This window comes from Agelaius phoeniceus, chromosome 1 (genome assembly GCF_051311805.1).
Source record: "Agelaius phoeniceus isolate bAgePho1 chromosome 1, bAgePho1.hap1, whole genome shotgun sequence".
Classification (NCBI taxonomy): domain Eukaryota; kingdom Metazoa; phylum Chordata; class Aves; order Passeriformes; family Icteridae; genus Agelaius; species Agelaius phoeniceus.
This window is the reverse complement of record NC_135265.1, coordinates 115,217,502-115,232,222: the sequence shown is the minus strand read 5'-3', so window position 1 is coordinate 115,232,222 and position 14,721 is coordinate 115,217,502.

The window sequence follows — 14,721 nt, the reverse complement described above, 5'->3', positions numbered from 1 at the left end:
TATTTTTTTACCCCTGGAAAGTACAAATTTCATCTCTTCTGAACACCATGAGAATGAAACAGAAAGACAGAAATATTTATCCCACCTAATTTCATGTGTTTAGATTTGCTTGATCCAGCTCTCCTTGACAAAAAGAACGAGATAATTTAATCACTGGGAAGGCTTGAGGGAAAGATGTTGCAACAAAGCAGGTTTGATTTGGACATACAGCCTACCTTTTGGACCTATTGCATTTCTCAAGAAGGATGTCACCTTGTGAACCAACCATGCTTGACTACTGACTCACCTCCTGTTTCAATTAGCTATCAGTATCCACAAAGTTGTGGACTACTATTCTGAATCCCTCAAAATATATGGACAATCAATTGGGAGATATTTGAAAAAAGAATTAGGAGAAGAGTTGTTAATTCAGAGGTTAGCCAGAAAAAGATAATGGATTTTTAAAGGAGTTGATATTTTAAGGAGTGAGAAGTAGAGATGAAATTACAGTGTATGTCTATTTTATCCCTCTAGCTTTTCAACTCTCCAAAACAGATACAATTTTGAAGTTTTTTTCAATATAGTATGCAATTTGACTAAAATTTGAATAAAATTGAGTTTGAATAGAGAATGTTACAGTGCTAAGGGGCTGTCACAGAGATGCCTACTCTGGAATAGCTGTAAAACTTTCTCATCTAAGATTGGATGAGATGAAAGTATTCTGTCAGAGACATTTCTGCTCTTGCCTGGGTAAAGAAACTTACAAGCTGTAGTTCTGGATCTCTGTTCTCTGTGGCAAGGGTGACCCAGGTCCCCTGTGAACAGAAGGCATTGGACTTTGAAGCAGTTATGAGGAATCAGGCAGCCTCATGTCTCTTGCAGTTTCTCTAGAGGCCAAGGAATAGTATAAAAGGAAAGCCACCAAGGAAGAATCCTTCAGCCTACATATAATCTTTGAGAAGGAAAAAAATCAGCCAGATCAAATTTTTTGCCAAAGGTTAAAAGTCCCACTCTTCAAAAAAAGTAAATGATTGCTATTTTTTATTTCTATTTGCATTTGTCTATTCAAAACTCTGATCTGTACTCCTGAGTAAGTTGTCTGTTTGCTTTTACCAAGCAATTAATCCACTGCTATTTAATGAGAAGAAAAATGACAAAAAGTACTTAGCATTAAATTTATTATCATTAAGTTATAAGAAGGAGAGAAAAAAATCAAACCAGTGTTCTTCAAGAAGGAAAGGAAAAGAAGGTAGAGCTGTATATGAAGACCTCACATTATACCAGTATAAGAAATTAGGATTACAGAACTTAAAAGATATGTTCAGTAGAAATTAGTCCTGTTCCTGCACTTAACTGCTAAAGAAAAGATAATAGTGTGAGAAGTGAGGATGTGAAATTATAGAAGACTAAAAAAGAAAAAAAAAGCTGTTCTAGAATTGCATTTCATTAAAACCAGTTAACAATGAATTCCAGATTCAGTTTGTGAAAACTTAGAGAACTGTGTTCATACTGCTGATGAAAAATTACATGTTGGAGAAGAAATATCCATGCAAATTGTAACCATTCACTTGGTTTCTCTTCTACTGGCATGTCAAAAGGTCAAAAATGTCAGTCCATCAGTTGTTTTCTATTACAACCCTTGCTAGAGAAACTGCCATGATCTCAGGATGGTCTCAAAAATATTTTGATGGTCTCAAAAATCTCATGGTCTCAAAAATATTTTAAGCGATTTAAAAAATTTATTTTTTTAAGCAATAATAGATTAAAAGTAATATTGTAGCCTTCCACACAATGTATTTGGAGACCTAGTCTCTAAGAGAGCATATGTTGTCCCTTTTGCAAAGTCTGATGCCATTTACCTTCTGGAGTAATTTTTACTTTCTAGGAACACAAAGTTCTAGAAAGTACTGAGATCAGTGTCTTGACACTTAGTGGAGCTGCATGAAGGTCCATGGAGACTTCATGAATTTCATGAAGCTTCATGGATGTACCTCAAGGAGTCAATACTATCTATCCAAAATGCCTTAGACAAAACAGTTAAAATCGCAAAGAAGACTGGAAAAAAAGTTCACCAAACTAGAAGTCAATAGTACACATTTTGGGGAAGAGAAAGAAACAAAACAACTTTGTGTAATGCCTATACAATTAATCAGGAAATTACCAACCTTGTTGGAAAAATCTGTGAACTCATCACAGAACCGGTGGTCAAAGAGCAACTTTAAAATACACTTTTACTAATTCAAGCCAGATATATTTAGACAGGTAATATTTTGCCAGCCAAGGTGCTGATACTGAAGAACTACAAAAGCTTTCTTGCAAGCAAGGTAATAAAGGGAAATACTTTCAGTCAATGGGTTCTAGTGACAGACCCTAGAGCTTACAGGGGAAGTCATGGGGTTGAATCCTGATCTCTCTGGACTGCATGTGAAATGATTCTCTTTCAGAGAAATGAGAGATGGCTGAACTTCCTTTAGAGCAGGGATAGACAAGATGACCTCTTGGGTCTTTGCACTGTATTTTTATAGTTTATAATTTTATATACCTTAGGTTGTTTTGGTTTTTGGGTTTTTTTTGTTTTGGTTTGTTTTGGTTTGTTTGTTTGTTTGTTGTTTTTGGTTTGTTTTTTTGTTATTGTTGTTTCTTTTTTTTTTTTTTTTTTGTATATTTTGTTATGTTTTGGTTTGGTTTGGTTTTTTTGCAAGAATTCCGCAGGATTTTATGTCAACATTATAATTTGGATAAGATGCTATAATTTGGGAGGACAATAATAGGGTGGATATTCTGATATTAGGATGCTGTGAGTCTCAGCAGGGCTTTTTCAAAGTTTCAGACCACCTGGCTATTTTTTTTTTCAAAATCTTGATGATCCTTTTGTGGCCATGAGGTATATATTTTAAGACATGAAAAAGACATTTTACCCTCCAAAATTAAGGTTTGTTTTTATAACTGATTGGGAAAAGTGGCAGTTATCATATGCATAACTTTTGGAAATGCCTGAGGGACTCCTATGAATTTTACACAGTAATAATAGCATGGCAATAGAACATGATTTTCTAATCTAGCAAATGTCCAGTATAATGAATTTTATTCAAACTGCCTCTAACTTCCCTCAAAATCTCCATTTATGCTGGGAGCAACCACCTGACTAGATTTTTCCAGCTCTAGATGTAAGTCAGGCTACCTTTGCTGCATTCTGGTGCCAAGCACAAGTGATTTATGCAAATGAGGGCTAAAGAGAAAGTATGTTAAGATTTGCTAATGACATATCACAAGTTGCCAATCTCAGGCTCAATACTACATTAACTGATCTCTTTTCTAGATGAACAAGGCATAATTTTCCTTTCACAGGATTCATATATTAGCTGGTGCAAGTGTGTGCAGATGCATCAAGACACTAAAGGAACTAAAAATCCTTTTACCATCATTGTTGTTATTCTAAAAACTTGTTTTTAAGTAGGGATTTTTATGAGACTCTTCTTAGAAAAGGAACAACTCCCAAAACCTCAGTCTGTATCTAGACATATAAAACATAAAAAGAAAAATTTCAATGCAGAAAGGCTCTATATAATGTCAACTGTTATGCAAGATTATTTACAAGCACTGTTCTACCCAAGATGACTAATAATATTATTTCCACATCCGGGCAGTGTTAATGCAAGAGTTAATTATTTGTTATAACTGTGATTAAACTGTTATGAAGTTGTACTTTAACATCTGCTCTATTCTTTATAGTGTCTAGGTGAATTACACTTTTAGTGGTTTTAAAAATGGTCTTGACCCACAGATGTGCAATCGATTAGTGGTTTGTTCTCTCACTTTTACTCTAATGAGCCTGGTCAGTTCTGAGCAGGATAAAAAGGGATCTTGAATCTCAAAGAACTCCCTGACTTTAAGGAGTTTCTCATACTGACCATATTTGTGAAGGTCAGGAGATGATCTTTCACTGAGGCATCATTGCATGGAGGCACACGACTGAGGCAAGAAAACCAAGTAAAGAAAAATCGACACAAATATTTGTTTTTATTCTTATTGATTACTTTCAGCTGCACATTTAGCAAAACTGCCTCCTTGGGTGAATGATTCAAAGACACTGTACTGAAAGCCCTACAGGGTATAGGAGCCAAGTGTTTTGTTAGGGGTCTTTGGACTTTATTACTAGAAGACCTAACTTCTGGGAGTCCTGTTAACTAAGTAGTAGCAATTTAGCTATAGCTCATGATGTTATAGAAAACATCAGTGTAATGACAGCTGCACTTAACTGCACACACTGCTCAGCAAATATCCTCTATTTTAAAGAGTTCCTTTAAAAGGACATGTTTTTTTCAGGTGCTGTTCAGCTCATTAATTCAACCACATATCTGCAAATAAAAATGGTAAAAATTTCAGTAGCTTTCTACCTGAGGACAACAAGAGTAAGAACCTCTTACCAGGAGCAATGGTATTTTGTTTGCAATTTCAGTTTTTAGTTTTAGAGTTATGTGGACAGCCAGTACCCCTGATGGCTGGAAACAAGAATGATCTCAGCTGGGGGACTGAGTCATGGAGCACACAGGCAGTCACAAAGCCTAGGGCAGCACATGAAAGGACATTAATTAAAGATTAAATCTGTAATACCATGACCAAATTATGAGGGAGTGCACTTGCCTTTTACCCACTAATCAGAGGTAATAACAGAGCACTTAAAAACATATAGATACTTTTATACTCTCCCACCAGAGTTAATTATTTCACTCCTTAGGGATTAACAAACTTCCTTGACCATCAAAGGTCAGTAGGCTAAGGCTATTTCTGACATGAGACAGTCCTGAGTCTGTCCTGTATCAAAGCTGCTGCTGCATTAAGAACTAGCCAGACTATGCCAACTGTTAGGTAATCTCAGCAGCAAAGCAACTGGAGTCTTGAAAGTGTGTGAACCAGATTTGCCTGCTGGCATGCCCAGTCTGCTGAGCTTGGAGAGTTTTCACTCTTAAAGTGTATCAATCATGATCTCACCGGCTCCCTCCATGCCTGCTGCATGAGTTTGTGGGATGGAAAATGTCTGGCATCAAGCAAACTCTCTCCTGATGCCAGAATCTCAGAATCCAGATTCTTAGCAGATTCTGAAAGAGAAAGGAGGAATGGCGAGAAGCAAATATCCATAAAGCACTTTAAAGGACTACAGCTGGGAGTAGTCACATTCTCTTTTAATTTCATATGGCTGTTTATGTACATATTAAAACTTCATGGGAGATTTTCAGGAGTTGTTCACAGTTACTGAAGTATGTGTTTCATAATCCTGGAGGCAAGTAAGGAATGAGGAAGGCTTTATCCCTACAGTAAGTCCTTTGGGAGGGCTCAGCAGTGGCAGGGTAGTGAGAAGCAGCGTGGATGCAGTTGCAGAAAGTTACCTGTGGGCCATGTGAGAATGGCAGTATATCCTCAGAACACTGTGGCCACAGATACAGCTGGAACTCTGGTGCTGTGGGCTGTGAGGACAGAGTGCACTTCTGTCCACCTTAGCAGTGTCATAACAAGCCTTGGTGCAATCTGCTCTGTGGTTACACAGTCTGCCTGGGGAAAAAAATAGTGTTGCAGAGGGGAAAAAGAGATGGCCTTCTCTTCTCTGATGAATTACCAGATTAGCTACCAAATGATACAGTTCTTGACTGACCCAAAATATTGTAGATTCCTTCAGTTGTAACTGAGAGTTCAGAATGATTAAGAATCAGCAGGCAGAAAGGGGCAAGAACACATTACACTGATAATCTGATATATTTTGTCAAATAGATATCACAATATATTTTTATCGTTAGCAAGAACAAGGAAAACTTAGTTTCACAAGGAAAGAAAAAGCATTCTACAAATGCAGATGAATCCTTATGTCAGGCATCCCTGGGCTGGAATAGAAGAGCCCCAGAGAGTTCTGTGCTAAGCTGGGAATAAAATGAGAAAGTCTTGGGATTTCTCACTGAAAAAGACAGGGAAATTTCCCTGCCACTTGCTTCCTTCTTTTTCATTCCAATGAATGCTAAATTATCAAGTACAATTTTAATCACAACATGCAAGAACATGTTGGATTGACCAAGATTCCATAATTTTCTCATAGGCACAGCCAGCAATCAGTGATGACAATGTCTTTGGGCAGTACTTTTTAGCTCCTATCAATATTACTGTAACAAGAGGCAAAAGAAACAAGTACATCAAAGTGATTTGTCCAGATCAAGGCCAGCATCCTTAACTGGGAACACCATTTTCTCTCCTGGTGGTTAGTGACTTGAATAGACATTCTGTGGCTCAGAATCCATATCCAGAAATATCTTCCAGAAAGCACTTTATGAACTCTGGAAAAAAACCCTCTAGTTATCCAGATAGAAAAAGGAAATTAGTTCAATCCTCGAACAAAGGAAAGTAGTACTTATTACAAAATACCCTCAGAAGAAATTATGAGAAGGATTTTTGCGATTCAGATTATTTGATGTGAGGTGGCCAAGCATAGGCACATTCCCATGTTGGGCATGGGAATGAATGTGTGTGAAAATACAATACATATTTTCAAAATGAACTGATGAATGAATCTAAAATTCATTTTAGAATGAATCTAAAATGAATTACATTTTCATTATGTGAACAGTATTTAAAATATAAACTACGTGTTTTTACAGAAACCTTTTTTTAGATTTTAGGACTGTAAAGAAGCCCCAGAGATATATGAATAGTAAGCAGATTTTTAGGATGTCCTCACTCTGCTAGAGCAGCATGAAAAGAGTTCAAATGTGGATGAGAACCAAGGATCCTGCTCTGTTGAACTGGCAGCATTCCTAAACATATCTGGGGCACAGTGAATGAAGTAAAGTGAACATGATTTAACACATTGTAGTGGGTGTAGTAAATTCAGATATTATTCTGAAACATATAAAAGATGGTATTTTTTCCTTCTTGGACAACTCTATTTCAGAATCATGATGAATTAATTTTTTAACAAAGTTAAAAACTTGGGGTTTTAACAAGTAGTGACCACTGCAGCTACAAATGTGTCCTGGTTTTGGCTGGGATAGAGTTCATTTTCTTCCGACAGTTTTTTGTTTTGGTACAGTTTTTTGCTTTGGGTTTAGTATGTAAATGATGTTGATAACACACTGATTGCTTGGTTGTTGCTAAGCAGGGCTTACCCCCAGTCAAGGACTTTCCAGTTTCCAATGCTCTGCCAGTGAGCAGGTGCACAGGAAGCCAGGAGGAGGCTGGCCAGGTCAGTACAGCTGCCCTGAACTGGCCAAAGGGATATTCCATATCACAGAGTGTCAAGCTCACTGTATAAACTGGGGGGAGTTGGCTGGAGGGGGCCAGTCCCAGCTCAGGGATGGGCTGGGCATTGGTCAGCAGCTGGTGAGCAGCTGTAGTGAACATCACTTGTCTGTCTTGGGTTTTATTCCTCTATCTCTTCTTGTTAACTCCCATTTCATGGATGTTCTTGTTATTATTATTATGATTTACTTTATTTAAATTATTCAAATGTTCTTATCTCAACAGGTTTTAACTTCTTCTGATTCTCCTCTGCATCCCACCTGTAGGCTGGTGAGTGGATTCAACAGCAGCTTTAGTTGCCATTTGGGGTTGAAACATGGCACAGTTAAATAACCTTAGATACCAGCAAATCTAAGATAGAATAAAGTCTCTGTGTTGTAAATCAGCTATTTAAGTCATTACTAGTCATAGAAGTATTGAAAAATACTTGTTTGATTTGGTACAAAGTGTGGCTGATCACTGAAAAGCTAGAAATTGAAAATCCGGGAAAAAAAGAAAGTCAAGAAGCACCTTGGTACTTTTTCTAGAAGGAAAAGGACTGAAAAACATGCAGGGGAGATAAAAGGTTTAAGCCAGACTACTTTTGATTCACTTTCTTATACTAAAATATAAGCTTAAGTTTTTTCCCCATTTTTTAGGTTCCTTTCAGCTTATAGTATTGTCTTTGCAAAATTACTTGAAATCATGATTTATTATTGTTTAATTTTGAAGATTACTGTATTTTACATGCTCCTGAAGAGCTCCTAAATTTTTTTCTTGCGTCATGCAATGAGCATTTAAAATTGCAACCAAGAAAATGTGTATCTCTGATTACCACTAATTTTAATGGAATAGTAAAGTGCTTTAATTTATCACCCTTCAGTCCCTTCCAACAGACAATCCTCTATCTCCTGAAATGCCTGTTTGTTTTACAGAACACTCATAACAAAATAATAATATTAATTATCATGTTGGAGGGTTGTGGGGTAATGTCTATCGCTGGATTGTTTTTAGACAGACAAGTGATACAGACAAACATCTATGACAACACAGACACAGCCCTGCCATAAGCAAGGGGATGGATCTGATCCCCTCTTGAGATTACCCAGTCCTTTCCAGTTCAGTGACTTACTGAAGAGATGGTTCAAATGTCTTAGTGACACTGGAGCAAGAATGTTATTGAGGCATTAATTTGTTGCACTTTCTATCATAAGAAAAACTGCCTCAGTAAGAAACTTGACTACAGCATCTGACTCCTTGTCAACGTACAGGTGATGTTTGTCACATTTCAGGGTGAGTTTTCTGGTTTTATTGAAGAATGAAACACACCCACAATCTGAAATGATGCTACAATATTTTCTCATTTGTCTTTAAATACATTCCCCTATGAGAACTGTGGTTTCTCTCTGAAACAAAAACAAAAAAAAACTAAACCAAACCAAACCCCCAAATCTCCCCAAAAAACCTCCAAAACAAAAAACTTCTGAAATAGGTTTTAGTGTTTCTTATCTGCTGTGGCTTATTCAAGATTATAATTCAGGTAACCTTTTCTTAATTATGTAGAAGAAAACATTCCTTAAATTTTCATTTTAGGCAGAATATTTGAAGTTACAGTTTCATAAATGTCCAAAACAAGTACTTTTCTCATAAATTTCTGAAGCATAAAGCATCCTAGATAGATCCATTCAGCAAAACCCATGCTCCAGTAAGTTTTTATGACCTTCCAGCCCTACAGAATGCCACCCTGTTTGGTGTGTACCTCCTGTGTGGGAAAGGTTAAAGGGTGTATAAAGGGAAGCATGTCACCCACACTTGATGTTACAGCTCATCTACTTTATTTTCATCTGTGCAAATTCTACCCACTTAGATAATTGCTACATATACACCCACTCAACTGCTTGCAATAGAAAGAATGCTATTATTACAGTATTTAACTGAAGTAATAACTAGAGCAAAGCCATCCAATCTCTTGACAATCCAGACCTAAATTATATTACAATGTTATTTTGAGATTTAATGGTGAATGCTGTTTATAATGCTTGAAGTGGTGCACAACCAGTCAGGAGAAATGGGACCATCAGACTGTTCTGAAGGGAAGATCTGAGTCCAGCCACGGGATAAGCCTTACAACTCTACATAATGGAAAACGTTTAATGAGATAAGACAATAGTCTACTGTATCTATATGTACATGAGTTTAGGAAATAACCATGTATCCAGGTGCCTGCAATAGTTAATAGCCATATTATTTGCATATGTGTCTCCCAGTAACAGCAACACAGGTGAGTACATTGAATACACTTCAGTCCTCCTAAAAGATATACACTGAGTACATCACTAGTATTTTGACTGCTCACACCACACTGGTCTTGGTTTATTCTGCTCAAAATGGCACTGATTTATCAGAGAAACTATGTGTGCATGGTTTTGCTGAGGTACCGTGGGTGTTGCAACCCCGGAAACAGTGTGCAACTACTGCAAACATTTCTGAACCTCTGTTTCTATTTGGGATAAATTGTTTCTTCCTCCCTCTTCTCTGGACTTGATGTCAGCAGGTTGTGTGTGACACAGTTGTTATGGTCTAGAGGTAAATTTTAAGTATTTCTATCATTTGACCCATACGTTGCTTTTGATTACATTACCAGCTGCTTATTTATCCTTTGAGCCATTGACTCAAAGGCTAAACAGTACATGGTGACACTGGACTGAATGGAGGGAAATCACCAGATATATTTCTGACCTGAATCTAGGCTGACCTATTATGAAGCATGAAAAATGTAGTGTGCTTATGTTCAGAAAAGTGTCACCTTTTAAGACCTTAATATCTAAATGGCAGGGGTGTTGTAACTAGATGATCTTTAAGGTCCCTTCCAACACAAAACATTCTATGACTTTATGATCTGCAAGACTCTGTCCTCTCTACACTATATTTTTCTCAATATATAGTGTTAATCAGACTAAAATAATAATTAAACAGGAAAACTCATCCTATTTCCCCTGCCTCTAGGCACATAACACAAGACACGGTGCAGGCAATGAAATTTTATGGCAACTGCTGAATTCCAGCAGACTGGAGTGAAAGAGAAGTGCAAGGGACTAGTGAAGGTTGTGCAAAGGAAGGGTGGGAACTGTGAAACATCAGTGAGGTTTTACAGATTCCAGAGTGGGAAAGAAGCTGGGGAACAGCCTTTTTTTCAAACAAACCATGGTGTGCAAAAGAGCCAGGAATGACAATGGAATTTCCAGATAATGAGGCTCTGGACATTTAATAGTTTTGGGTCAATGAAAGGATGCTGGGAAGAGAGCACCTAAGAGTAGAAGGAAGCTTTCTTTGGTGACTGTGATAAACTGGGCAAAGAAACTAGGATCCTTTGATAAACTAGAAACTTTGATAAACTGTGATAAACTGGGCAAAGAAACTAGGATCCAAGGGCAGGAGACAAGGAGGGGCTTTTTCAAGTGAGATGGAAAAATCTTGAGAATAGAAAAAGAGATGCAGATTGAGAGAGGATCTCAGCCTAAGAACTGGTGCTGGGAAAGAAATAGGGAGTAAGAATAATGCAGACTGAAATTAGGTAAGAAAGAAAGGGAAGGCAGGAAAATGATATGAACGTTAATAGAGTGCATTGGAAAAGAATGCAGAGGACGCTTTCCAAATATTAAGGTATATTGAAAAGAGAGATAAAAATACCTGATAGAGACCATGTTTTTTTTACAAATTGGATGAGACCCAAAAATTCCAGATGATTTGTCATATCTCTGCAATCAGCAAATGATGTACTGAAAACCATGGATGACAAGAAGGCAGGATGCAAACCCGTGAGATAGTGAAGGATACCCTTCTGCCCAGCTGCAGCCTCTAGCTGCAGTGGTTAGGAGGTCTCCAGCCCTGCAGGCTGACACCACTGTCCCTGCCAGTAGTGAGATGCTGAATCTAGAGCCAGTTGGCCCACACTGACAGCTGTAGATGAGAAGAAGGAAATTGAGGATACGAAAAAGAAATGGGGAGACTTGTGCATCAAAGTAGCCTTGGCTCTCATGATCTTGCATATGTAAGAGGGATGGCTTACACAGATACTGGATGAAGGAGCTCTTCCTGGAGCTAGGAGTAAATACTCTCTGATGTTCCTCAGATTATCATCTTCTGCTTCAAGGCAAATGAACTGAGTTAGTTTTTAGAACACTAAATTTTAATGTCAAGTGACTTTGTGTTCTCCTCCAGGATAGCAGCGATATTTGCAAGCACAGGATAAGGTTGAGCCTTTTCAGAATTTGGTTTGATTCTGCTGGTTTTCACATAGGAAAAAACAGAACAAGTTGTCACACTTAATGTCTGAATACCCCTGCATGAGCAATGTAGTTTCTTACACCATCTACAGTCAGGAAATTCCATCTATATAACAACTTTCCAAGAATTCTTTCTGGGGATGTTTACTTCAGGATCTAAAGGAAAAACTCATTTTCTTCCTCATCAGTGAAACACCTCTCCAAGAAGACAAAAAATAATGACTCTTTGTCTTGGCAGCCACCTCTAAAACTTCCAAGCCTGCCTGCAAATAATCCCACATCTGTGGTACTATCCCGATTCCCACATTTTACCATCAGTGATTGATATGTTTAGAATGTCAATGTTAAAAAAAAAAAAGAAAAAGAAAAGCATTCAAGTACAGTTTATTGAGACCTCCAAGACAATCATCTCTTCCCATTACTCTTCAACATTACTGCCTGAAATAGGATCCAACCCTAAGAACCCACAAAGACCACCATTGCTCCAGAATGGGGTTAGTAGCAATTGCTAATCCTGTCTAGGTTCTGGCATATATGCTCAAACAAGTATTAAGAGACAGGAGGCAAGACTGAGGCAAATTTTTAGAACCAAGTAATCAGTTTATTTTAGTAAGAAATTTTATAGCCTCCAAGCCCAGGTTGTCATTTTATGTTAAGCATGGAATCACAATAATTTAGGGCAGAGAAGACCTTTATGATCTAGTCCAAGCATTAACCAAAGACTGTCACGCTCACCACTGAACCATGTCCCTATGGACACTTAAAAAGACATTTGCTTGTTTTTTAAAAAAATACCTCCAGGATTGCTCCGGAGGTGGTGACTCCACCACTGCCCTGGGCAGCCTGTTCCAATGCCTGAAGAACCTTTTCAGTGAAGAAATTTTTTCTAATATCCAATCTAAACCTCCCCTTGTGCAATTTGACACCATCTCATCTTGCTTGTTGCTTTAGAGAAGAGGGATCACAGGACCTGAGGTGTGGCCCCACCAGTACTGAATACAGGGGACAATCCCTGCCCTGGTCCTGCTGGCCACACTATTGCTGGTGCAGGCCAGGTTGCCATTGGCCTTCTTGGCCATCTGGGCACTGCTGGCTCATGTTCAGCTGCTGATCAGCACTCCCAGGTCCTTTGCACTGGGCAGATTTCCAGCCACTCTGCCCCCAGCCTGTAGAGCCCCAGTGGGGTTGCTGTGACCCAAAGGCAGGACACAGCACTTGGCTTTGTCAAACCTCATAAAATTGACCGAGGGTCATCCATCCAGCCAGTCCAGATCTCTCTACAGAGCCTTCCAACTATCCAGCAGATCAACACTCCTGCCCAGCTTAGTGCTGTCTGTGAACTGACTGAAGGTGCACTCAATCCCCTCATCCAGGTCATCCATGAAGATATTAAAAAGGACAGGCCCCAGTATCGATCCCTGGGGAACACCACTTGTGATCAGCTACCAACAGGATTAATCATTCCATGTTTTACTGGAATCATCCTTGATGAAGGGGAGCCAGCTCCCATCACAACCCACCTGCAGTGTCATGCAAGCAACACCAGACTGGGACTGCCAAATTCTGTAACCTATTTATTTTCAACTTTCAAATAGCAGTAGAAACGCTATTACTTCTCTTGTAAACAGATTCATAATTTCAGTTTTTCTTGCTGGAAAATTTACTGGAATATAAAATGTGCCAAAGTTATACTGTCATTAACTCTAATTTATTCTATGCTTTGACTGACCTTTAACTCAGTTACTTTTTTACCTTGTTACTCCCGAAATTATTTAACAGCAACAGGTATATACCATTTTAAATTTCATTTTGGTAGGTTAAAAAAGCCACATGCATCTGCCTCATTCTTTGGACCATTTTCTGTCCTTGTTTCAATGTAAATTGACCTGTGTAAACAAGGAAGAAATAGAATTATATAAAATATTTCAGAGATTTCAGCCATGTCTTAAATGTTAGCTGTAACACTTCAATAATCCTACCCGGAACATTGTAAAATAAGCCCTAAGGTTATGTTTACTCTTCCCATAGCTTCATGCCATTGGCAGGACTGCCTGGCAACGTTAACAATTAGAAAAGGAAATGATTTTACCATTTCTCCACATCTTGAACTCCTATTTTCTTAACACTTTTTGGTCTGGAACACACTGGGTAGTGCAGAATACAGGAGACTCCTAATTATTCCTAATTTCTCTAATATAAGTGTTCAATATGGTCACATGGTATTCTAAATTCCACAAAGCTACTAGAAACTCCTTACTACTGGGCCTGGAATTAAATCTGATAGACACTGTTCTTGCATAGATTGAGAAAATGAACTGGTTCTATTCTTACCATGTCCGAACGTTGATTTTTCATTCCCGTTTTATTATTTCTCCTCCTTTGTCTTTATGATCAATCTTCCAGTTCTCCATCTCATTACCTTTAATTAATTCAAAATTAGAGCAGAGTACTTTTTCAGCTCTATTAATTTTTCATATTTATCTCACCTTGGTTGCTACTTTTATTTTTAGCTGAAGTTTAACATATGCATCTGATTCACACGGCACAGTTTATTATACCAATCAGTTCCTTTTGCTCCATTTCTTGTAGAATCTTTATAGTCATGATAATACACATTGTACACTAGGTATCTGTAGGAATTTTGGAAACTTTCTAAAATTTTTGACCATTATTTCACCAAAAAATTCCAGGCTGATTTTGCATCTCTTTATTATATTTTCCCACTCCCTGAGATCCAAATACTTAAATTTTGATTTCATGTAATGACATGGATTCCTCAGAGTAGTTTTGTCTGTCATTAGAAATCTCCCTTCATATGCAAATCTGCTGATAGAACCGCATATCAGAGTCCTAAAAATACTCTGAAAAAGCCTCATGCCACTTTTTCATTGAGATGACTCTCAAAAAAAAAAAAAAAAGAGAAGGAAAGGCAAAGATAGCAATGCAATTATTTCTTTTTCTTCACAAAATACTGTTCAGTACTTTTTATTCCAATGTATATTTCAATATCCATATTATCATGTTGCTGTTTCATTCTAGTTCTGTTCTTCAATAGTAGTTTAGTTCTTGCATTTCCATCCAGACTCTTTGGGTGATAGTACACCATCATGCAAACACAAAGGAAACAAAACACATGAGAACAAAACAAAATAATTTCAGCTACATTTGGCATTGGCTGGTAAGTATTATGTACAAC